We start from the raw sequence: 24,643 nt of genomic DNA on the forward strand, positions 1-24,643 counted from the left end.
ACAGCTCAGGTCTGAATATCTAGAATATTCATCTAAATATCTAAATACTCTAGATATTCTAAATATGAAAACATTTTCATATTCTGTGTTCCCTAATGCCTATGTTCTCTCTCTTGTTCTTTTTCAACAGATACGGCTCTCCACGCAGCATGTCAAGGACTACATTAATCACCAATTCCTATATATTTTTTTTTCCCTCCTACACAAAATTTCCATTTTCTTTTACATTTGTTTACCCCAGCCATCTGCAGTACACCAGTTTCAGATATTTGAGCTGTGTAGAATTTGTGTGTGTAGAGGTGTGTGCTTGGACTTTTCCTGAGAAATCTGAAGGGGACACTAACAGAAGATCCACTTACCCCTGGGAACCATTGCCAGGACTCGGCTTCGGGGTGCTGGGTGGTCTCTGGGCAGTCCCTGGAGCCTCCTCTCTCCATAGTGCACAGTCCCAGCAAACGCCCTCCATGCCATTCCCTGGGGGGAACATCCAAGTGCCCTGGAGGCGGGGAATCATGCTCCACTGCACCTGTCTGGTCTCCTGTAAAATAAACATATTACTTTATATTTTTAGGGAACAACAACAAAAAAAGTGCTGCTATAAGGTTCAAAATTTTCATTCTGAACACTTTTCCGAAACAAATTACCCCAAAGAAGCATTTTGAATATCCCGGTCACATCTTTGGATCTGTGAAATACACTTTTAGTAGGGCACCTGTTAAAATGCAAAACAAATTTCTTCAAGGCAGAAAAACAATCTGACAGTAGCAATGTAGAATTTGTTCATTCAAACACATCTATGTAAATGTGAAAAGTCATAAAATTCACCTGAGCTGCTTGCTAGTGAACCTGCAGCGACTAGTCTCAGCCAGCCCACTTTGAACATCCTTTCTTCAGGAGTGTTGAAAATGCTGCAAAGTTGGGTGATTGGAAATGGGGTGGCCCCCTCCTCGCTTCCTCCTCCCTGGCCGTACTGGAGCTCGCATTGGGGATGGCTTCTTCCTGTAGGGAACCATCTTAAGCCTTGAGGGGTACTGCTGATGAAATCCAGGATCATTCATTCCCACAGTTGAAAAAGGAAGCCCTCCGGCAGGGGAGTAATTGACAAATATTTGTGCCTGTGCATAAGTTGCTGTGAGTAAGTTGTTATGTTAACCCTTCGTTGCTGATTGTTTTTTTGAGTTTGTTCTGTGGCTTCAAATTGATAGATTTCATCTTCTTAAGCAGAATTAGAAGAACTCGGTATGGATGGATTTTTTTTTTTTTTTTTACATTTAACTATTGGTTTATTTAACACATGAATTTAAAGCTGAATCAACTCTTACTTCCAGTTGTAGATTTTAGAATGATTGATTTCCAAGTAGTAAAGTCTTCAGGGAAGCTGACAAAGGTTCAATTAACTTGGTCTTGTGTGCTGCTACTAGTTTTGACAAATTGGAGGGTAAGTCAGTGATGACCAGACTAATCTCAGTGAAAGCATCCATCCTATCTCTGTGCCTGCCCACGATGAGGAAGCTGGCACTGTCCCTGCTGCTGTCACCACAGGAATGAAATGTAGGCCGGGTAGACATGGAGTTTTCTCTTTGCTGTGTGAGTCGTAGTTGAAGTGTGTGTGTGTGTGTGTGTGTATGTGTGTGTGTGTGTGTAAAGCACTGAGGACTGTGAATTAACTTCCAGACTTTTTTTGTGTAAAATTTCCCTAACACAGCAAAGCTGCTTTGACTTAATTTATTTGTTAAATGTTGCACTTTGTTTATGTGTTTTTTTTTTTGGGGGGGGGGACTAAGGAGAAAGAAGAAGACAAATTCTACTGAAGTATTTATTTCATAAAAATGACAATTTTGCATTCATTTACATTTTAAAAATTCTTCTTTTGATTTTCTTATATTGCCAGTAACTTGCCTGCTATACATGCTCAATGGCTATTTACAGTCTGATAGAAGGGGCTTTGTAGGGCAGGATTTGCAAACCTTATCAGGTAATAACATATGCCATAGATTATAATCTTGCCATTAATATGTTTGGCTCTGATTTTAGAGGCTGAAGCATTGGTCTTGGAAAGGATTGCCAATTAGTAGTTGAGTGACCCTACTGTCTATCATGCAACTGTATTACTTTATGTTTGGAAATTGGACAAAGGTCAGTAATTCTTTCTGGGGGCTCTCTTGTTAATAGATTATTTTAGATTCTTTCCAAAGTAACTTTTCTGTGGTTACCCCTTTTCTATTTCTCAAGAATCGCTTGGTCCTTTCATGTTTCAAAAAGAACTACGTGTTTCACTTGTAGTTCCATATTTCTTGATCTCCACAAGGGACTGACAAAATTCACGCCACTTTTATTCACAGAGAAAGTTGGCTTTGATGTCTCTTAAAGATAATTCTGCTACTTGCTGATCAGCCAGTCAGTTCACCTAGCTTCAATCTTTATGGACCTCTAAGCTAACTTTCCCACACTGTGACTAAAAGATAGGCAGATTATCGGGGAATACAGTATATTCAAGTGGATCCCTAAATATTACTTGGTATAATAAACTAATATCAGGACCATATTCTCTGTAGGCCACTTTTTTAAAAAGCCACATTGATGCAATTTTCCTTGGTTTTTAAGGTTATTACTCCTTTCCATTTGTACTCTAAATATAAAAACCACACTTCTGAAAGGCTGCACCTATGATTATATTTTTGGTTGTATGCTGCTTTTTGCTAGAGAGAGAAAGAGAGAGAATGTGTGTGTTTCTCCTCTGTGAATAATGTTATATTTCATGCTACTTCTTGAAAGTTTACTTTTTGATGCTATAAGGGAATAGCCAGATGGTTTATACAAATAATCTCTACCTGCAGGATGGTGGATTGTTAAATTAGAGAAATGTTGGTTGGGATATCAAGATTTGTGGTTGCATTTAACTTACCAATTGCATTCTTGTAACATAGTATGTTCCTTCATTGACTGTATTATCAATTCATAAAGTGCTTTTAAGACTTAAAAAGATTTATAGGTGGAGACTAAAATATATTAATGCCAAATGTGTTTTGATCATTTACTAGACAATTCTGTACAAATGCATCATCTCTTCAAAAGCCGTACGGTTGGTTTGTTTGAATGGCAGGTAGTAGGGAGAGTAAATGTGGATTCAGACTTTTAAAGGAAATAGTACCATGATTATAAAAAATTAGAATTCATAGTAATATTGGGATAAATGAAGAAAAATGTTTGTCTGGAACGTAGCATCTAGTGACTGTGTGATGCCCTAATTTCACATGAAGAAGGGACATTTCTGTCCAAGGCCAGACGAAGCCATCCCCAAGATTCATGGGAGAATTATCAGTTCTCTTTTCCTAGAGGAATAACTGAAAGCAAATAAAAGTCTTGACAGTCCCCTCTTTGAAGTGTATTTTTTTTTTAGCAGGGCAGGAGACATTGAGAGTCTGGCTACATGACATATTAAGGAAGTTTTTCCCTGGAAGGGAGCAGGGGGAGGATTTCACTTCATTGTCTCACCCTGAGTAGCTTGCGTAAACTAAAGGAACCATCGTAGCCTAAAATGGTTTCATTTAACACTAACAATTCAGACTGTTTAAAAGTATTGAATAAGGGCCAGGTCACTGCTGAAAGAAGCACTGCTCCATGAAGTCTGCTTACACATTTACATATCGTGTACCAATTTTAAATAATTTTCATCGTGCGCAGATGCAAGGGGAATAGGGCATCCTGTAGGATTGTACATGTTTAGTGTGTAAGTATGTAATGTGTACTGCAGATGTGTTTTCTCTGGGCTTTATGTCTCTGTACAGTAGCTTTCATTAAAAAAATTTGTGGACAGAATTGTTTTGGTGGTTTGAAGGGGACAATGGCCGCTTATATCAAGTGATGATGCTGTAATATAGTACATGTAACAAAAGATCTGGAAGTAACCCTCCCCTGGCCCGTGGAAAACTTTGGTTATCCTCCAGGTTCTGAAATGAAGATGTATGGATACTCTGGCAGACTGCATGTTGTATAATTTGAAAAATACTAAAAGTGGAAAATAAAATTGAGTTAAACTTTGGTCTGTTTTTTTTTCTTTTGTGAGTCGTCCTAAAGGTGTTCTCACCTAAGGCCTCAATGCCAGTGTTAGGAGGAACCATTTTTTGGCCTCAAAAGAACATTTCAGCGAACAGCCGCTCAGACCCAAAGCATGAGTAAAGTCAGCACTGACGTTTTTGCCTCTGACTTTGCTCAAATACCTATTTTATTTATTCATTTATTTTATTTTATTTTTTACATTTATTTATTTTTGAGAGAGAAGGAGACACAGAATCCGAAGCAGGCTCCAGGCTCTGAGCTGTCAGCACAGAGGCCGACACAGAGCTCGAACCCACAAACTGCAAGATCATGACCTGAGCTGAAGTCGGTCGCTCACCCAGGCGCCCCCCCCCCCACTTTTATTTTTTATCAAGGAACAAAGAAAACCTGGCATTTGTTCCTTAAGCGGTGAAAAGATGGCAACTGATATAAATAAGTATCTTAAACTTTTTTTAAGGTAAGATTGAGTGACAGCTCAATAATAGACCAGTGTCATAGCTGGATTTCTGAATTTCTTCTTGCCCAAGTAAGGCACTTACTCTAACAATATGTTAGCACATTGGCATTCTTTAATGCAGTGGAGCCCTGTGTATATTGAAAGATTATTGGCATCTTTTGAGAAAGGTTGGCGTGTTTGTGTTCCTGTTTAACCTGAATATTAGTATTAATGTATAGGTCTGAGAGCTTATGAAAGGACTCCGGACTGTGATGCCTTTGGAGAATAACGAAAGGCAGAATGCAGGATGATTTCATCTGCTTTCAGCAAGGAGCCTTCTATACCTCAGGTCACTGGAATCCTGTAGCCCTGCAGGCACTGTGTATGTAAAATACCCTCCTTCTCATTCTTGGTTTGGTTAATGTTGCATGAGAGCCAGACAGTAAACTGCTTTAATCAGTTAAAATGGAAAGGATGGATGCCAAATCAACATTTCTAAGTGGGATTGAGGGCACTGCTTCTGATGATGTGCTTTTATGATGTCTTATCCATCTTTCTTGAAATTGTTATTCTCCCGAGAACTTGCAAGAGGCAGTTTCTAGATAGCAGATCGTTAAAGGTGACTTATATAGTAAAACTTTACACGTGGATCATATTTAGGCTGAAGCCTGCGTATTTGAGGTGGAAAAACAGTCCTCTGAAAGAACTCAATTACAAAGCAAATTGCAGGATCAGTGGGAAATGACCCCACAGGTCCCTGAAAGCAGGGGTTCTGCAACACAGGAGGGCTGCATTAACCCCCCCCCCCCTGCCTCCCCCACCCGCCCCTTGCTGTTCCCCAGGGTCCTGCAAGTTGTGCTCCAGGTTTCCGGTTCCACGGAGCTCTGAATGGTGCTCCAGCTAGGACTTGGAAGTACATTCAGAGCTGTAGTGTCTGTGGGAGAATGTGGAACTGAAGCTGTAAGCTGCAAAGGTAATTACTGGTGACGTGTGTATTGGCAGCTTTAATTCTGGCATTTGTGACAGGTTACATCTTGTGATTTGTCTTATGTACATAATAAATTGAAGAGAAGTAGGAGGCATTTCTCAGGTGACACATCAAATAAGAATGTGGGCTCACTTGACAAAAGGCATCCTGCCATGGGGTTTTTACTTTCCCTTTGGCGTTTGGTGGTTCTTCATCCAATCTGCAAAGAACACATCAATTTCTGTGTGGTTAGTCGGGCTCAAAATAGTAAAAGACTTGCAGGTATCCCCACGGATCTTTCCACTTATAACACCGTGGATGGCAAAGGCTGGAATTCTCCATCTGCTTTGCCTCCTCAGTGCCAACCACTCTGTTTGGGAGTCCTCCCTGTCTGGCACCCTCCAAACTCTCACCCCTCCCTATGACCATACTGCAAATGATTCTCATAGGATAGCTCTTCAAGAAAATTTACCTAAAATGATACTTTACTCCTTCAAAACATATACATGAAACTAGGGAAATTGGCAAACTTGCCCCAGATGACATGTTAACCGCATCAGAACCTCAAAATGCCCAGAGAGCTGCGGTAAGCAATCAGTTAATTCGGAGAGAGGATTCTGGCTGTGTGCCAGATACTGTTTTAAGTGCTTTACATGTATGAATCCATCTAATCTTCCTAATAACCCCATGAGGTAGGCACCATTATCTCCACATTAGTGGGGAGGAAACAGGCACCAGAGAGGTTTGGTAACTTGCCCAAGGTCTCACAGCTGGGAGGAGGAGTCAGGTTTGAAACCCAAGCAGTCTGGTCCCAAGGTTTGTGTTCTCAAGAGCTGGCAAATATCTCCCAGAACAGTGCTCGGTGTGGTGTGGGCTGCGTCGGGGTGGGGGTTGGGTGGGGGTTTGGAGGAGGGCGGGGTGGTGATGATAACCAGCAACCAGCCTCAAAAACCCTTTTGTAAACAATTTATACAAAGTTTTATACCTTTGCAACGTTTCTGTGTTTTCTCCTTTCAGAGGAATCTGAGAATTCCTTGTTAGTTGAATTACATTAAGCAATCAAATGCATCTAGTAAAGAATCATCAAAATAATAATGAAAGCGGATGCCCCACAGCAGGAGTGCCTGCTAATGCACCTTCTAAAGGAAGTCTGCAGCCACTGCAATTGTCAGACTCTTTTTCTGTGTAACAGACACTCAGAAGCTACAGTCACTCCTGTCAGTTTCGTACTATTTGCCTTAAGAATTTAACTTCACTCGTGTTGACTTTTTTTTCCTCTTTAGGACATTAATTATCTCTGGTTGCATTTTAAAATACATAACCTATGTCCTCTGCTGTTTAAGCTCCAAGTGAAAGCAGGGCTCTCTTGCCCCATCTGGGCCAGCTGGAACGGGAGGTCTGAGGGGCACTGGTGGGGTCCCCTCCCCCCACCCCCCAGGTCTGTGTGAGGCCTTGGAGGAGGCTGCTCAGGGAGCCCTGCTGATAGTAGCTACCCCTACCTCACCTCCAGCCTTGTCAGGATGATTAATAGAGCCTCATTTTAGTGCTTTAGGTTTCAAAAAAGTAAACATGCCAACCATACCACACATGCATATGCAAGTCCGACTGCAGAAAAGGGGCAGGAAAGCACAAGTGGGGTCCTTGTGAGCACCCCCCCCCCTGCTTTACCACAGACTCCCTTTACCTCTGCCTCTCCTGTCTGAGGGTGCTTCTGATGGGCTACTACAGAGTTGAGAAGGACAGGCTGATGGCAGGTTTGTCTAGGTCCTGGGCAGCTACCTCCTTCAGCCAGTGCCATCGTGGCTGCTGGCCTGCAGACCCCAAGCCTGGCTTCTCTGCTGCTCTGCAGTGCCCCCTTCTGGGACATGCACGCAACAGTAAAATACCCCTGGAGCACTGGCTCTCCACTATAGCACCACTGAGTTAATTCCAAAATAGAAATAATGATGGACTTGGGACCTGGATCCAAGTCGACTTCATACTGACCAACTGTGGGATCATGATTAAGCTGTTTGGCTGTACAGCATCTCAATGGCTTCGTCTCCATACCTGGATTAGGAGATTTCTGGTCCACTACTCTCTACCCTTCACTATCGGTTGGAGGATCAGATGAGAAATTGTGTGCCAGCATTCTATGAAAGTGCCACTTAAACATAAGAGATTGTTATGTTAAAAGACAAAATTCAACTGAGTACATTTTAAAGATCTTACTGGCCTTATGCAATGATTCATGAACTGGGCAGCATGAATCTAGCAGATAGAAAGGAGCTCCGAGGAGCAGTACAGAATGAAAGACTTACAGGCAGAAGGGAGTGGGAACAAAAACAAAAAAAAAAAGAAGAAGAAGAAGAAGAAGAAAAAGAAAAAGGGCAGAGTGGTTGTGGCAAGGTCACTTTCCTTTAGAGGATGTCAGGGGTCCCTCAGGCAGATTACCTAACTAGTGCTGACCAGGTGATTCCTGGTTGACTGGTTTAAGATTCCATTTCTGGAAGAGCTGAAACTGAGTGACGGTTTGGGCTTAGCACAAGTGACTCCTTTTGGGGTCTGTTGTATTGTTTTTAGCAGTTATTATAAAAAGCTTCCTAGGAGAAGGTATTCGCACCTTGGACCCCGATGATGCCTTTACCTATCACCCCCGATATGTAGCAGAGAAGAGTATGGGAGACCCTGGGAATTGTCTGATTCCACCCAGTGAGATCAAATCTCATTGTAGCTCTCTGTTTAGGGTTCTTCCTTTCCCACACCTCCCCGTCCTTCCTTTTGGGGAAAAGCTGCTCTTAGGCTGTTTCACAGGGTAAGAATATCCTCAACCTGCAGTGAGGAGGGTTTGGGGCCAGTGTCCCATTTTTGTGCCTGGTGTTCATCTCTGCACCTGGTGTCCATCATCTCTGTGCCTGGCGTCCATTGTCTCTCTGCCTGGTGTCCACCTCTGTGCCTGGTGTCCCATCTCTGTGCCTGGTGTCCATCTCTGTGCCTGGTGGCTGTTCGTATCAGGGCTCAGCTGCACTCAAGGTCCTGACACCTCATGCATCAAGTCCATTCTGCATCTCAGAAATCACAGCTACTTCGGAGGGTCTACGTCCCAGCAGCATTTCATAGGAGCTTAACAAGTTCCCCAAAACGAGATGAGAGGCACTCAAGGAGTCACTTAGCCAACGCCGGGACACAAAAGCCTACTCAGCTGCTGGCAGCATCTGGAAACAAGCTCTCTGCTGCTTCTGCTGCAAAGAGCCTGGTATCTGAAAGCTCTCCTCCTGGCACCACGCTGGAGGCAGGTACTCACTGTGCGGGGCCAGCTCTTCTGTCCTTTCTGCGTGGGCCTGCTGCTCATAAACAGATGACTTACCACCGTGACCTCCGCTTTCTACTTGTCTTCTTTCAGCCGTAAACCCAAGAGAAAACAAATCCAAACAGGTGAACTAACCTGTCCAAGGTCACATGGTTGGTCTTGGCTCTCGAGCTCAGATTCCTTCTATTACAGTCTCCTCTGTTTGCCCATCTCAATTTTCTCATTCCTAATTTCCCCTATGACTTGTAAGTAAATAGTGTCTTTTAAAGTGGTTTTCGCTTTACTATATTAAGCCAATAAAGTGGGGAGTTCTTGGAAGAAATAAAGTGTACATCACCAATATTTGGAGTAGAAAAGGCTACGGAGGCACATTAGAAATCATCTGTTTCCACCCAGCAAGGGTAAACACTCCCCTCACATCACACACGGACAGCCGGAGCCCAGAGCTCCTCACTCCACCCATAGTTCACTCCGCTGCACCAACCCTCGGCCTGCAAAGACAGAGGCTAGTCACAGTAACTGATGGCAGTGGGCGCCTCTCTGACGTCCCTGGGTCAAGCATTGCATGATGGTTAGTCGCGTGGAAGTGTTTTGTACACATGTGAACTGTGTGCCAGGAACCTGGCGATCAGGACTGGACCTTGGCAGTTCATAGTCCAGAGTTCCGGTAGCTCCCACTCTTCTCTGGAGTAACCGAATGCCTCTCTGGGAAGTAAAGTGCTTAGTATATCATCCATGGGTCATGATAATAGTTTTTCATGTGCATTCTGGAATCTCTTAACAAGGGATGGATGAGAATGGTACTGTTATTTTCCCCACATGCAGATAAAGAAACTGAGGTATGGAGAGCTAGGGAGTGGTAGAACTCGCTGTACAGTCCATATTCTTAATCATTTTTTAATGTTTATTCAGTTTTGAGAGACAGAGAGAGAGAGTGCAAGCAGGGGAGGGGCAGAGAGAGGAAGACACAGAATTCGAAACAGGCTCCAGGCAGAGCCCGACACGGGGCTCAAACCCACAAACCGTGAGATCATGACCTGAGCTGAAGTCGGCAGCTTAATTGACTGAGCCACCCAGGTGCCCCTTAATTTTTTTTTTGTTTTTTTTTAGAGAGGCGTGGTGGAGAGACAGTGTGTGAGCTGGGGAGAGCTTAGAGAATCCCAAGGAGAGAGAGAGAATCCCAAGCAGGCTCAGCACTGTCAATGCAGAGTGTGATGAAGGTCTTGAACCCACAAACCGCGAGATCATGACCTGAGCCGATATCAAGAGTCAGATGCTTGACTGACTGAGCCATTCAGGTGCCCCTAGAGTCCATAGTCTTAACCAGGTTTACATGGTTACCAAGGAGCATAGAGAGACGAGGCTGAAATCATGTTTCACTCTTAGACCAGAGCTTATTCACAGAACCTGAGCGACATACAGGAACGGTTGAAATCTCTATGTGATAAACTCAAAATGTTAGCATTCATTCACTCTTTCCGGAAATATTTGAGCACCTATTTTGTACACAGTGTTGTTTTCAGAGCTGGAGAGAAGTGGTGAATAAGGCACGACAGTCTTTATTCTCTTACAGGCAAATGACCAACGAGTGAACACTACTTTCTAATATGATCGGATACATTTAAGTGCTATGAAGAAAGTAAAACAGGCTGCTGTGGTAGCAGGTGGCTTGGTCTCCTTGGAACCAAGTAGTCAGGGAGGGCCTCTGTGAGTGACTGAAGGAGCCAGCCATGCAAAGATCTGGAGACAGTTCCAAGCAGAAGGGACAGTAAGTGCAAAGGTCCTGAGGAAGATTTTGCTTGGTGTGTTAGCGGTAATAGAACTCTGATTTTACACAAAGAGTTTTCTCCACACTGGCATTTCACTTCCTCATTGACCTTCAGCAAATTAAAAAGATGATCCATATGTTTGTGTTACCTTCAAAAGTAGGAACTAAATTCGGAATAATCAAGAACTTCTTTCCTGGGTTTAGAAACCCACCACCAAAGGCATTTGGACATTTTTGTAGCCAGCAGCTTTGTAAGCAGACCCATAGCTTTGTAGTCCATGTTTCAGTGCTTGCTCCGAAACCCAAGGGAAAGAGGGCAAGCAACCCTAAGAGGATGTGTTTTAGACAGCCCGGCAAATTCACGATGATCCGTGGTCCCTGAGAGCGTAAGGCAGCATACTGAGGAATAAATATGGAAAAGCTGATTCGCTGCCCAGCCTCAGGGCCAAGCACTCGCCTGAAGGGGCCACCTGTATCTTTTAATAGTCTTCTCAGGGACATACTGCCTCTACAGTGTGTCACTTGGAAATTTTGCTCGCTGCCCAACACACTATGGAGAGGTTATTTCAACTTTCTGCTGCTTTAGGATTCTGTGATTGGTGGACTTCCAAAACCCAAAGAAACCTATGTATCCTTGGCCGCCCTTGGTAAGCGTGGAGAGAATTTCACCAGACAAAAAGCAAAGGTTCTGGATTTTGTCAGATAATTCTTGCGCTGACATTTTTGGGTGTCCCCAAAGCGTAACTCTGATAGCCGTTCTTGCTGTAGCTGCTGCCTGTTCTGTTCTTGGTTCAGACTCATTTCTTGCCAAGATCCGCCAGGAAAGAAGTGTTTCCCGCTGCGGGCCTCACACAACTAAATGGCACCAGACTGAAGTTCCCTGTTCAGTGACTAATTAGCCCGTGGCTTTAGGAAGTGGAACAAAGGATCTACATTTTTGTAGGATGTCACTTGAAAGTGTGAGCTGAATAGCGTCAGCTGTTCAAATAGCAAAGCTGGATACAGTGGGGTATGTGGAGGGGGTGGGTCCCGGAGTGAGGTAGCAGTCCGGGCAAGAAAGGTCTGGGTTTCTCTGAGATTTAAAGGGCTAACACAGAGGTGGCTGCACATTTTATTTTTCTCTAAAAGGAAGGCTGATTTCTAAATGGGTGAAGGGGAGGGGAGCTTGGGTGGCTCTTGAATGGTTAAGCATGCAGCTCTTAAATTCGGCTCAGGTCATGATCTCACCGTTGGTGAGTTTGAGCCCCAAATCAGGCTCCGTGCTGACAGTGCTGACCCAGCGTGAGATTTTCCCTCTCTCTCTCCCCCACCCCTGCTCATGCTCTCTCTCTCTCTCTCTTTCTCCTTCAAAACAAACAAACAAACAAACAAAATGGGCGAAGGTGAGTGGGAGGTACAGGTTTCTAGTTATGGAATGAATAGGTCATGGGGATATAATGTACAGCCTGGGGATATAGTCAATGGCATTGTCGTAGTTAAATGGTGACAGATGTTTGCTACGCTTGTGAGCACAGCAGAACATGTTGACTTGTTGAATCACTGTGTCATACACCAGTAACTAATGTAACATTGTGTGTCAACTATACTTCAATTAAATAAGTGAATGAATGAATAAATTAATAAATAAAATAACTTAAAAAAAAAGAAGCCTCATTTTGTTGTTTTTAGAGCACTACTCATGTGAACCTGGGTTGTGGAGAGAGTTAACATTTCTCTTCCTTTGTTCAGGTGAGGTGAGGGCATGGCTTAGAGGGGAGGGACGCCTCTTGGTGGATGTGGGGCGGGAGCTGTTCCAAACTCAACCTCTCCCCAGGCTTGCTTCTGCACCTGAGAAATGAGAAGTTGGATGAGATCCGTTTCCTAGGCTTGCCTGTAGGTGAGTAGCACCTGGAGTGCTTATTCAACACCACTCATCTCTCCGGAATCAGAATTCTCAGGAGCAGTGATCTGCCTCTTGAGCAGGCATCCCCAGTGACCTTCCTCCTGAAGGATGTCTGGGAACAGCGGCCTGCAGGATCTTTGACAAGTCTTCCGGCCTCAAGACCCTTGGCTAAGTCTGGAAGACAGTGATTCCTAACCAGTTCTGAGACCCTAACGTCTTTGCAAATTTAAGGACAGCTGTGGATTCTCTCTTTAAGAAAAATGTATGTAGACACAGAATACCGAATTCAGTTCCAGGGTCTGTGGACCTTGGTTAACAATTCATACCCTGAAGTTAGCTCTCAGAAGAGAATTTAAGCCCGTAGCCATGTGCCTGGCATAAAGTGGCAACTCACTGAATTTTATGCATGCCTCCCAGCCCCTATGATACACTAGTATTATCTTCATTTTATAGATGAGTAAACTGGGGCATAGAGAGATTAACGTACCTTATTAAGAGGCAGCTGGATTTGAACCCAAACATTCTGATTCCAAAGCCAGTGAACTTAAATTCTGAGCTTAATAAAGTGGTTATCAGGTTTGCCTACCTGAATTCATGGCTCTTTTCGACCCTAATATTGCTGACCTGTTCCCTAAACCTCTCCCATAGTAGTTTCAATTAACTGAGCAGCTACTATGTACCAGGAACTATACTAGGCACTTTCCACACATATTGAAAAATGTGCTCAGAAAATGATGTACAGTATTAACACACACATAGAATCCTGTGTAAAGGTAGGAAAAAAAGGTAAATTATATCCCAAGGCTCGGAAAGTTTTTTGGTTATTCTTTGGATAATTTCTCTTCCACTATACAATCAGAGAACTAGAGATAGAAAAAAACCCTGAAGACTTCCTAGTTCAAATGTCATTTCCCTAGGTACCAGCAGAGAATAACACGCATGATCATTTGCAAGGATTAATTCATTCTAGATTCTTAAGAAGTCTATCAATAGTTTTATCCTATTTTCAGCACTTTAATACCATCAAACATCAGTTGGCTCTCTTTGCCCTGCCAGCCTGAGCCATGAGCAGGTGCTTTGTGCTGGCCCTGTGCACTTCAAGTGCCTTATTTGACTTAAGCTCACAATCATATCAGACCTGCATATTTCAGATGTCCCTTTCTGGCGAAGAACTTCAAGCAGAGATCTTGTCTGATTTCATGCTTACGGGTTTTCCAAGTGGGAGAAATGCACAATTAGGGAACATGCCCAGGGCTACTCAGCAGGCCTGGGGTGGAGCTGAGGGAGGGAAGGGGGGGGGGGGGGGAGAGAGAGAGAGAGAGGGAGAGAGAGAGAGAGAATGAATGGACGCCAGGGCAGAACTTGTGCCTTCCTGGATGATGATTCCCAGGCCAGTTTGGGTGGCATCACTTCAGGTTGACCCAGCCAAGATCACACACATAGTGGGGGGACCCTAAATCACAGATCACATGCTCCACTGACTGTAACCAATACACCACAAGGGCCCGGCCCACTTTGTGTGGGTGAGACCTGGAGGGGCTCCCGACCTCAGCCCCACGTGCTGGTACAAGTGGCTATCCCAACGGCAGGACCCTCCACAGCCCCATCCTGGGACATTAGCCTCCTCACCCACCATATAGGGAGTGCAGCTGGAATAGGGCGCACCTAGGTGCGGCATTCTCTGTAACTTTTTACCAGGTCAGCCTTGCCCAGTGTGAAGCAACCAACCAGGCAACACCACATCTTAAACACCCATCTGTGCAGGACTCACCGATGAAGCAGGATTTGGGGGGGAGGTGGTCTGGGCCCCAAGAATGTTGAGCCTATTGTTGGGGGTGGGAGTGGTGCAGGCCACTTGGCCCTGGCCTCACCTTGGCAGACAGCCTCTAATTATGGCCTTTGAGGTTTAATAGACAGTCATAGAAGTGTACTGAAATAGTTCTAAGTAGGAATGTTCTCCACGCACCTTTAAAGTTGTACAATGTTTCCTATAGTGGGCTTAGAATGGATTTCTTTAATGAGTCTGCAAATTAACGTATGAATAGCAGCATCACACAGCATTGTGTGTGTTTGTGTGTGTGCATGTGTGTGTTAAGGTCATTCATTTGCTCAATGGAAAAAATACACCAGACTCTTTGTGTCCTATTTTGACACATATTTTTTCATGGATTTTATTTTATCTAATTTTTTTATGTAACCTCTACACCCAACTTGGGGTTCGAACTCACAATCCTGAGATTAAGAGTTGCATGCTCTACCCACTGAGCCAGCCAGATGCCCCCCCCCCCCTTTTTTTAAATGTCAGGGCTTCAGTGAGTGTAAGTGGCTCAGGTCATGAGCTCTAAGAGGCCTGGAAAGAGCACGGACTAGAGATTTCAGCAGAGGACCAACCCCAAGTCCCATTTCTGTAGAAGCTCTATCCCCAGTCAAGGCTTCCTGGCTCCAGGACTCACCAGCACCCCGAATGCCCCACGCTTGGCTCAGCTACTAGCTGTGGGATCCAGGGTCAGTCACACAAACTCTGGACTGTTTCCACAAGTGCAAGGCTGGCAGGAGAGCATCGTATTTCTAAGTACCCCTGCCTGTGACATCTTCGGAAGTTAAAGATTTGCTTAACAGCTTATGAAGATGTCCAGGGGGTGTAGACTTCCCACAAGCCTGACAGGCAACCGGAGGGATGGGTGGCTTGGAAGCCTAGCCTCTTGACTCTGGGTTCTTGCTGGTAAAGCAGGAGAGATGCTGGAACAATTCTGGCTGGGAGAGACCATCAGAGGTCTGGTGGTCAGAAGGCTGGGCTCAGAAGACTGGGCCACACCTCATTTGTGCACCAGAAATTAAGTGAGCACACGCATCGTTCAAGGCTCTGGTTATTTAACAGTGTACAGAGGAGGTTCCTCCCCTTTTGGGGCTTACAGTCTAGAGGTTGGGGGGGGGGGTACATCACGATCTGAAATGATCTTATTTATAGCTTAATGCTATTCTACAAAAGGCTTTGGGGCTCATCTGAACCCACGTGGGTGAGGCGGGGATGGCTTAAATGAGGGATGGTCAGAAAAAGCTAGAGTTCTTCCAGTTCTGAACTCATTGTGCCCTTGGCCCAATCATTTTCACCCCATAGGTCTCAGTTCTGGGTTCTCGATTTATGCATCCCACAAAGAAAGGGGTTGGCTTCCATTCTGGGCGCTGGCTTGGTCGGTCGGTCGGTCGGTCGGGTCACGCTCTGTGGCCCATCTCCCGCGCGGGCCAGGATGGGACCAGGCCGTGCCTTGGCTCCCTGCCGCCTCCCAGGCACTGACCGACCCCATCAAAAGATCCCTGAGGTTCCCAAAGGAGCCGGAGCTCCGGGCGGCTCGCTCGCGGGCGGGGCCCACCTGTCCGGGCCGGGTCCCCTCGCGGGCGCCCCAGGTGGCTCGGGCGGGGAGGAGCCGAGCCGCGCCCCGCCCCGCCCCGCGCGGCCGCAGCCAACGCGGGCCCCCGGCGGGCGCGCTCGGAGCCGGGGCCGGGAGCCGGGCTGGTGCGCGGAGAGGCCCGGCGGGCGCGGGCCGCGCAGGTGAGCGGGGCGGGCGCGGCCAGCTGGGGGCGGTGGTCGGCCGGGGGCGACGGGGCAGGTGAGCCGGGCGGCGCGGCTGCGGCGGGTAGTGCAGGGCCCGAGGAGCAGTGGAGGGTGGGGGTCCCGAAGTCGCCGGGAGGCGAACAGCTGGGAACATCTGGACTGGACGGGGGGCGGGGGCAGGGGGGCCCGCGAGGGTCTCCTGAGTGGCCAGGGCGCCGCCGAGCACCGCTTGCGTGGCCCTGGTGGGGAGAGGAGAGGCTGCGCGACGGGGCTGCCGTTGAGAACGCGGGGCTGGGGCGGGGGTTCGCGCCGCGGAGGAGCCGAGAGAACTCCCGCCTCTCCCTCTGCGGCGCCGCTGCTGTCTGCCCGACTCCTTACTTTTGCTTGTGCTGGTGAATAAGCGACACATGCACAGGGGTTAGTTCTCTACCCGGGGCTTCCGAATGGCTGAATGTGCGCGGCAGCTCTGACTCAGGGGCCTGAGGTTGGGAGGCTGCAGGGCTTTGTGCCTGGGGGCGTTGTGCCTGGGGGTTAACGGGTGGATGGGCGGCCCGGCCAGCCGAAGGAGAGGGGGAAAGGACTAGTGTGCTGTTTAAATTCCAGTTGCTAGCTGTGTGGCCTTGAGCAACTTACTTAACTTGGCTGATTGAGGCTCCGTTTCCTCAAAGGCAAAACGGGTATTATACTCATTAAAATAGCCTTAAGTTATGTGATATTCATCAAGTCCATGGCACAAAGCTTGCTGGAAGTTCTCTCCGTTTTTTCCACCCTATGTGATAATGTAACACTTTATGCCTCCCAGAGGTCGCCACACATTTCTGAGCAGAAGGGAGATCCAGGAGGCTCAGATTACCCTTTTTTAGGGGGAAACCCTGATGGTGGTGGTGGTGTGTGTGTTTTGGGGGTCCCTTTTTTTTTCCACTCTTGATTTGTTCATTGCTAGGCCTCCTCCTCGCAGTCTTCCTGATACCACCCTAGAGGCAGGAGAGGTGCCAGGACACAGGCACTTAATATTGCCTGATGCAGTACAGAAATTGATTGGGTTACATGAATGAAATAGGCTGAGGGCTCTAGCTTCAGGCATAGCTATATCCAGGGGCTCAGATAAGGCTGCAGGACTCATTCTCTCTCATACATATCTTGGCTCTTTTCACCCTCTGTGTTGACAGGTTTTTGGTATGGCGTGACAAATAGCACTGGCACCTGCAGGTTTATCTGCTTCTTCAGAGAGAGGGGGTGGGTGAGGTGGGGGTGGAGAGAGTCTTTCTCTTCTTGCAGCTCCTTTATCCTTATAGCAAATCTTACTGGTAAACTAGACCAAAGCCAGGCCAAGCCATCTCGGTGGATAGGGAGTGGGTTTCCATGATAGGAGTGGATACTTCACCCTGGTGCCACCAGTGCCTGGGGCATTAGTTCAGCTCCAATTCAGCTGTTGGAGATTGAGGAGGGGCAGTTCCCAGTGGGCAGATGAAAATAGGACATGTCCATTGATTGCACTGTCTCTGCCTTTGCTCACGACCACCTAAACGAAGTCCACAGTAGAGTGTAGACAGCCTGGGTGCCGTATTCAGTCTGTCAGTCATTGTCTTCATCTAAGGCATGGAAGGCATCCTGTGTGTTCGTCTTTTCATTCATTGTTTTGCTGTTCATTCATTCAACAGACCCAAAATGGAGTCGCTCGTGCTAAGCCCAAACTGAGACTTAATTACAGTATCCCAGGGCCTCTGCCAAGGGTGAAAATGCTTGCTCTAGAAAGCAAGATGCAGAGATGACAGTGCCTGGAACTGTTTAACTGTCTGGGGATGTTGTGAAGACTTCCCGAGGAAACTGTAGTTGAGCTCTAAACGGGAGATGGCAGGGCTACTCTAGGAGGAAAAGCCTGAGGGGCTTCCCAGGCCATGTGGTGGGATGTCAGTGCTTGCTGTTGTAAATAACACCATTAGGTGAGTTACTTAACTGCGTCACTTAAGAAGTATGGAGGTAGGAGGTTCAAGCGGTCACGGCTCCAGGCTGGATTCTCTCGGTTTTCCCTGCTCTGCCACAGGTTCACTGCAGCTCTGTCACGGCTTCAGGTGATAACATCCGAAGCAGAAAGGGAGGGCTTGCTTCTCAGTGTTTCTCTAGATAACAAAGGGTGAAATTTCCCAGATGCTCCCTATGGCATTAGGCAGAAGGGTCACATGCCCACCCGGAATCGGTCACTGATGAAGGAGAAGAAAGCGGGCTGTGATTGTGTTGTCCAAGCCATCTTCTGCAGCGGAGAGAGGGGCTTGGCTTCCCTGAGCACGTTGATGCCCCTGTCTGAACAAAGCTGGAGCTCCGTTGGCCAGGAAGGAAGCAAGACTGCCTACCAGGCTGTTCGTCAGGCCGTCAGTCAGTGGTTTCTCCCACAGGCGGTGACAGATGAAGAAAGGCCTGGCCTGTCTGGGCAGTCAGGAGAAGTTCAGTACAATACAAGTACAGGGCGTGGCTGAGGGGAGAGAGGAGCTGAGGCTGGAGACAGGCAGACGCAGGAGTACCCCATGTTAGAGACCACGCTGGCTGTCACTAAGAAGTGTCAATCTTGGTCCCATTTCTCTAAGAACTTACACTTAGAACCTGGAGAAGTTTTTCTGAGTTTTTCATAGTCTTGTTAGAACAGCAACAGTGGCTTACTCTGTGGTGATGATTCTGTAGGGGTGGCTTAGGGTAGGGGGTTTGGGGCTGCATGTACGGTTTGAAAAAGCCTCACAGCTGTCCTTCTCTGCCTTCCACTCCCCACTAACTCACCTTCACCCTCTCCCATATCCCCTGCTAAGAACACTTGCTTGCTCTAAATCATGGCTTCATTTCAGTATCGTTAGCTGTCTTCAAACTAACAGGCTGGGACTTGGCGCACATGTAGTTAGTGGTAGATCTCAGATGAGAAAACAGTTCTCCTGACAGTAAATCCAGTGGATGAATACTCAACAGTTCTTTTAGTAGGAAACCAGCCTCTATTGCCTATTGCTTTTAAAGCCTTTAGGCTGTTTTCATTTGAAGTATGAAGTGAGTGCTGCTTTTTGTTTCCATTTGCTATGGTGGACACTGGTGGGCATTTGGAGTTAGAGTGGGCAACTAGGGATGCATCCTCGGTATCTCGTTAGCACAGAAATTGGCAAAAAGACTCGGTCACTAATCTGGAAGAAAGGAAGGAGTGGAGGGCAGCATATTTTGTTGTTTCCACCGGCAGTGCTGCTATGGGATGGCCAGGATCCTTGGGAAAACGTGAAGGGACGGGGTAGGGAGAGATGCCTCGGGAAGTTGTTGATTCACAGCTGTTTATTGAGCATCGACTTGTGCCGGACCCTGTTGCGGATGCCGAGGATAAAAGAGTACAGGAGAAAGACAAAGTCTCTCTTCTCATGGAACTTACAATCTGCTGGAAGGAGACCTATTTATTTACGTTTTATCTCATATTTCAGGCATTGAGAAGTACTATAAGAGAAATAAAATAAGTTTGCCAGAGGGGTGGGTGGTGGAAGGATGGGCAGAATGAGTGAAGGGGAGTGGGAGATACAGGCTTCCAGTGATGGAACCAATAAGTCATGGGGATGAAATGTACAATAAGGGACATAGTCAATGATATTGTAATAGTGGCATATGGTGACAGCAACTGTGCTTGTGGTGAGCTTAGTGGTGATGTGCAGACTTATTGAATCACTGTGTTGTACACCCGAAAGTAATGTCACGTTGTGTGTCAAATATACTAAAAAAAAAAAAAAAAAAAAGACTCTAAAAAAATAAAATAGGGTAAGAAAGAGTGCAATAGTTGGAAACAAGCTGGGCATAGTGCTGGAAATCTTCAAGGTTTATTCTCTCTCTGGTTTCCACCAGAGAAGTATGGCCTGAGCAGGTACGATATTGGGGTGGGGGTGGAGGTGGGGTAGGGGATGGGGAAAGACATTCACTTGGAAGAGGGTTACGTATTGAATAACTTGATCTTAAAAGATTTCTTTCATGCAGAATCTCTTTGTTTCTTTGTTGTACCTCGCATTGTTCCCAAACGTGATTTACGGTAACTTACAAAATATGGTACCAGGTGACAAGAAATAAGTGTAGAAATATGAGCAAAGGGGAAATAAGTCTTTTCTTTCATCATTGGATTCCAAAATTGTTTAGCTTTGGTATCAAGGAGAAGGAGGAAATACGTGATTAAAAATGTGATTCATGCTCAAGGGTCATTATTTAAAAGGTGAGAAAGTACATTTTTATGCCTCAGAAAGTTATAACTCATTTGGGGTGTGTTTAAAGAGCCAATTTTATTTGATGGGAAAATTAGTCTCTTTACTAAGGACTTATGTAAAATTTATCTCCCGAGTTGAATGAAAACTAATAGTTTCTTTTTTTTTAGGTCAATATAAAGTGCATCAAAGGTTAACAGAGATCAAAAGCCTAATTCTGGGTCAAATTATATGGTACAAAAAAAAGTTGGTGAGAAGTTATGTTTGGACCCATAATGGACTGGAAAAAAATATACACATTCAAATAAAAGTTTCTAGCTTTTAAATGTTATGCAGTGGTAATTTTGAGTGCCTATTTTTATTGGGTTGTTTGTTTTCTTATTGTTGGGTTTTGAGAGTTCTTTACATAATTTAGATATAAATTCTTTGTCAGAAGTGTGGTTTGCAAATGATTTCTCCCAGGCTGTGCCTTATACGTTTATTCCCTTAACAGTGTCTTTCTCAGGGTAGAAGTTTTTAACTTTGATAAACCATTTTATCAATTTTGATAGAAGACTTTTGTTGTAATATCTAAGAATTCCTTGCCTCACCAATTATTTTGAAAATTTTTTATGTTTTCTTCTAGAACTTTCATAATTTTATGTTTTACACCAATGTGATCCATTGGGTTAATTTTTGTATAAGTTGTAAAGTGTGAGTCAAGGAATTTTTCTTTTTCTTCTTCTTCTTCTTCTTCTTCTTCTTCTTTTTCAATTTGTCATGTGAAAGTCCAGTTGTTCTAGCATTATTTGTTGAAGGGACTATGCTTCCCTATTGAATTGTCTTGGCATTTTTGTCTAATATCAATTGGTCGTAAATATAAGTATTTCTGGACTCTCGATTCTATTCTGTTGATTTATATGCCTATATTGTGCCAACACTACCTCTCTCTTGATTATTGTGACTTTATAATAAGTTATGAAAGCAGATAGTGTAAGTCTTCCAACTTTATTTTTATTCAGAATTTTTTGTGGCTCTTTTAGTCCTTTCCATGTAAATTGTAGAATCAGCTTGTCAATATCTATAAAAAATCGTGCTGGGATTTAGAATGGGGAATTGATCCTATACATCCTTGTGAATGTATAGTTTAATTTAGGAATAATTGACATCTTTACAATATTGAGTTTTTCAGTCCATGAAGATGATATGTCTTATCTCTTTTTTGATTTATCCTTTTTTATTTTTCTATTAGCATTCTGTAGTTTTTAGGATATAGATATTGCATGTGTTTTGTTAGATTTATACTTAAGTATCTCATTTTTGGGGTTGCTATTATTGCTAGAATATAGAAATGCAATTTTTAAAAATATTGACATATTCTGTTACCTTACTAACAGTAACTAAAGTTACTTATTCTAGAGGGTTTATTTGTAGATGCTTTGGGATTTTCTACATAGTCAGTCTTGTCATCTGTGAATAAAAATCTTTACAGTCTGGATGCCTTTCAGTTATTTATTATTTGCCTTGTTGCACTAACTATGAATTCTAGTACACTGTTGGATAAGAGTGGTGAGAGAGAACATTCTTGCCTTGTTTCTTGTCATGGGAGAGAAATCATCAATTTTTCACTGTTAAGTATGATGTTAACTGAGGATAGATGCCTATAACGTTAAGGAATTTCCCTTGTATTCTAAGTTACTGAGAGTTATTATTATGGATGGATTTTGAATTTTATTGAATGCCTTTTCATCGATTGACAAGGTCATGTGATTTTTTTGTCTTCATATCTAATGCAGCAAATTCTATTGATTGATTTTCACATGTTGAGCCAGGCTTGTATTCCTGGGATAACTTGACTAGGTTGTGATGTATTTTTGGAAGAGACTATGCAAGATTGGTATTATTTCTTCCATCATCATTTGGTAGAATTCATTAATGAAACCATCTGGGCCTAGAGTTTTCTTTGATAGAAGGTTTTTACTACAACTTTCATTTCTTTAATAGGTATAGGACACTTTACCTATTTCTTGATGAGTTTGGGTAGTTTATATCTTTCAAGAAATTGTTCTACTTCGCCTAGGTTGTCAAATTTATGGAGATAGAATTGTTTGTGGTATTGTCATATTATCCACTTAATGTCCATGGAATCTTTAGTGATTTTCTCCTCTCATACCTCATACTGGTAATTTGTTTCTTCAGTCTTTTTCTTATTCTGTATAGAAGTTTATCAATTTTATTGATCTTTTCAAAGATCCAGATTTTGGTTTCATTAATTTTGTCTTTTTCTGCTTTCATTTTTATTGCTTTCTGTTCTCTTCTTTTTTACATCATTCTCTTTGCTTTGGGTTTAATTTACTTTTGTGTTTTCTTAAGGGATAGCTTTTATTACTGGTCTGAGATTTTTCTTCTGTTTTAATATAAGCATTTAGTGCTATACATTTTCCTTTAACCACTGCTTTAGATGCATTCCACAATTTTATTATGTTTACTTTCATTTTCATTTATTTAAAATTAAAATATTTAAAAATATTCCCTGAGAATTCTTCTTGGCCCATGTGTTATTTGAAACTATGTCACGTGATTTTTTAAGTGTTTGGGAATTCTCCAGAAGTTTTTCTGTTATTGCTTTCTAGTTTATTCCTTTATTGTTTCACAATATAATTTGCATAATTTCTGTTCTTTTAAATTTGTTCACATTTATTTTATGTTCCAGAATATGCTCTCTCTTGATGAATACTCAGTGTGTACTGGAAAAGGATGTGTATTTGGCTATTGTTGGGTAGAATATTCTGGAAATATTAGGTCTTCTGTGTCCTTACTGATTTTCTTTTCACTTGTTTTCTCAATAACAGAGAGGCATGTTGGAGTCTTCAACTACAATTGTTGATTTTTCCATTTCTTCTTTTCGTTCTATCACTTTTTCCTTCATGTATTTTGATCATCTGTTCTTAAGAGCATACATATTTAGGATTGTTGTGTCCTCTTGGGGAGTTGATCCTTTTACTATTATATAATATTTCTCTTTATCCTTGTTAGTATTCCTTGTTCTGGGTTCTACTACTTGGGTGTTAATAATATAGCTACTCCAGCTTTCTTTTTGCTAATGTTTGCATCCTGTATCTTTTATTTTTTTACTTTTAATTTGCCTATGTCTGTATATTTAAAGCAGGTTTCTTGTAGACCTCAGATACTTGGGTCTTACTTTTTTGACCAATCTGACAATATCTGTCTTTTAACTGGTGTGTTAAACCATTCACATTTACTATGCAATTAAGCTTAATTAAGATCATCCATTTTTCTGCTGTTCTTTTTTTCTTTCTTTTTCCTATTTCTTTTGTAATGCTTATTTATTTTTGAGAGAGAGAGGGAGAGAGAGAGAGAGAGAGAGAGAGAAAGAGAGCCAAAGTTGGATGCTTAACCAACTGAGCCACCCAGGTGCCCTTTCTTTTTCCTACTGAGTCCTTTTTATGATTCCCTTTTATCTCCACTGTGGACTTCTTATTTATGTTTCTTTAACATTTTTAAGTGATTATGCTAAAATGTGTGTGTCTGTATAAATAAATACATATATATCTGTAATTCATCAGAATCTGCTTTCAAATTAATAGTAAACTGTTTCCCATGTAGTGTAAGGACCTTAACAACAGTATATTTCTAATCCTTCTCTTCTATCCTTCGTGCTTATGGTTATCATCATTTTTCTTTTACATGTGCTGTAAATAAAACATTGCTATTATTTTTGCTTTAGACCAGGAGTTAGCAAACTTTTTATCCAAAGGACCAGAAAGTAAATATTTTTGGCTTTGAGGCCACATTTGTTCTCTGCTGCATATTTTATTTTTTTCTTCAACAACCCTTAAAAAATATAAAAATTATTCTTAGCTCGCAGGTGATACTAAAAGAGACTATGGGCTGTATTTGGCTTATACCATAGTTTGCTGACTCCTGCTTTAAACATTCAGTTATCTTTTGTAGCAATTACAAATAAGAAAAAGATGAATTGTTTTTGACTTTCATTTATTCCATTTCCAGCACCCTTCAGGTCTTAGTGTAGCTCCAAGTTTCTGACATTATATTCCTTCTGTGTGAAAAACTTCATTTAGCCTTCCTTGTAGTGTAGGTGTCCTGGCCATGAATTCTTTGCTTTTGTTTGTCTATGACCATCCTTATTTCTCCTTTATTTTTGAAAGATATTTTCACTGGTATAGTATTTTGGGTTGACAGTTTATTTTTTCTTTTAGCACCTTAAAGATATTGCTTCATTGTCTTTTTACTTGCATGCCTTCTGACAAGATGTCTTCTGTAATCCTTATATTTGTTTTTATATTTAATGTTTCATTTGTTTCCTGCTGCATTGAAGAATTTTTTTGCCTTGGTTTTCAGCTGTTTTAATATGCTATACCTCTGTGTGTGTGTAAGTGTGTGTGTGTGTGTGTGTGTGTGTGTGTGTGTGTGTGTATGTGTGTGGCATGTGTGCACATTCTTGGGATTCATCCTGCTTGGTGTTC

General features: G+C 43.5%; 2 protein-coding genes across 3 annotated transcripts in view; both read left to right on the plus strand.

Annotated features, from left to right (window-relative positions):
- The window catches only part of KIF5C (kinesin family member 5C), a 166,228-nt gene extending 162,187 nt beyond the window's left edge, over nucleotides 1-4,041 (plus strand). Inside the window, exon 26 of the mRNA XM_045479754.1 lies at nucleotides 131-4,041. The gene's annotated coding sequence lies outside the window, so the exon portion shown is untranslated. The remainder of the gene's footprint in view (nucleotides 1-130) is intronic.
- Nucleotides 4,042-15,856: 11,815 nt separating this feature from the next.
- The window catches only part of LYPD6B (LY6/PLAUR domain containing 6B), a 177,521-nt gene continuing 168,734 nt past the window's right edge, over nucleotides 15,857-24,643 (plus strand). Inside the window, exon 1 of one of the 2 annotated variants that reach the window (XM_045479762.1) lies at nucleotides 15,857-15,951. The gene's annotated coding sequence lies outside the window, so the exon portion shown is untranslated. The remainder of the gene's footprint in view (nucleotides 15,952-24,643) is intronic. The other variant, XM_045479755.1, reaches the window with a different exon arrangement.

The sequence above is a fragment of the Leopardus geoffroyi genome, chromosome C1 (assembly GCF_018350155.1).
Source record: "Leopardus geoffroyi isolate Oge1 chromosome C1, O.geoffroyi_Oge1_pat1.0, whole genome shotgun sequence".
NCBI classification, from domain to species: domain Eukaryota; kingdom Metazoa; phylum Chordata; class Mammalia; order Carnivora; family Felidae; genus Leopardus; species Leopardus geoffroyi.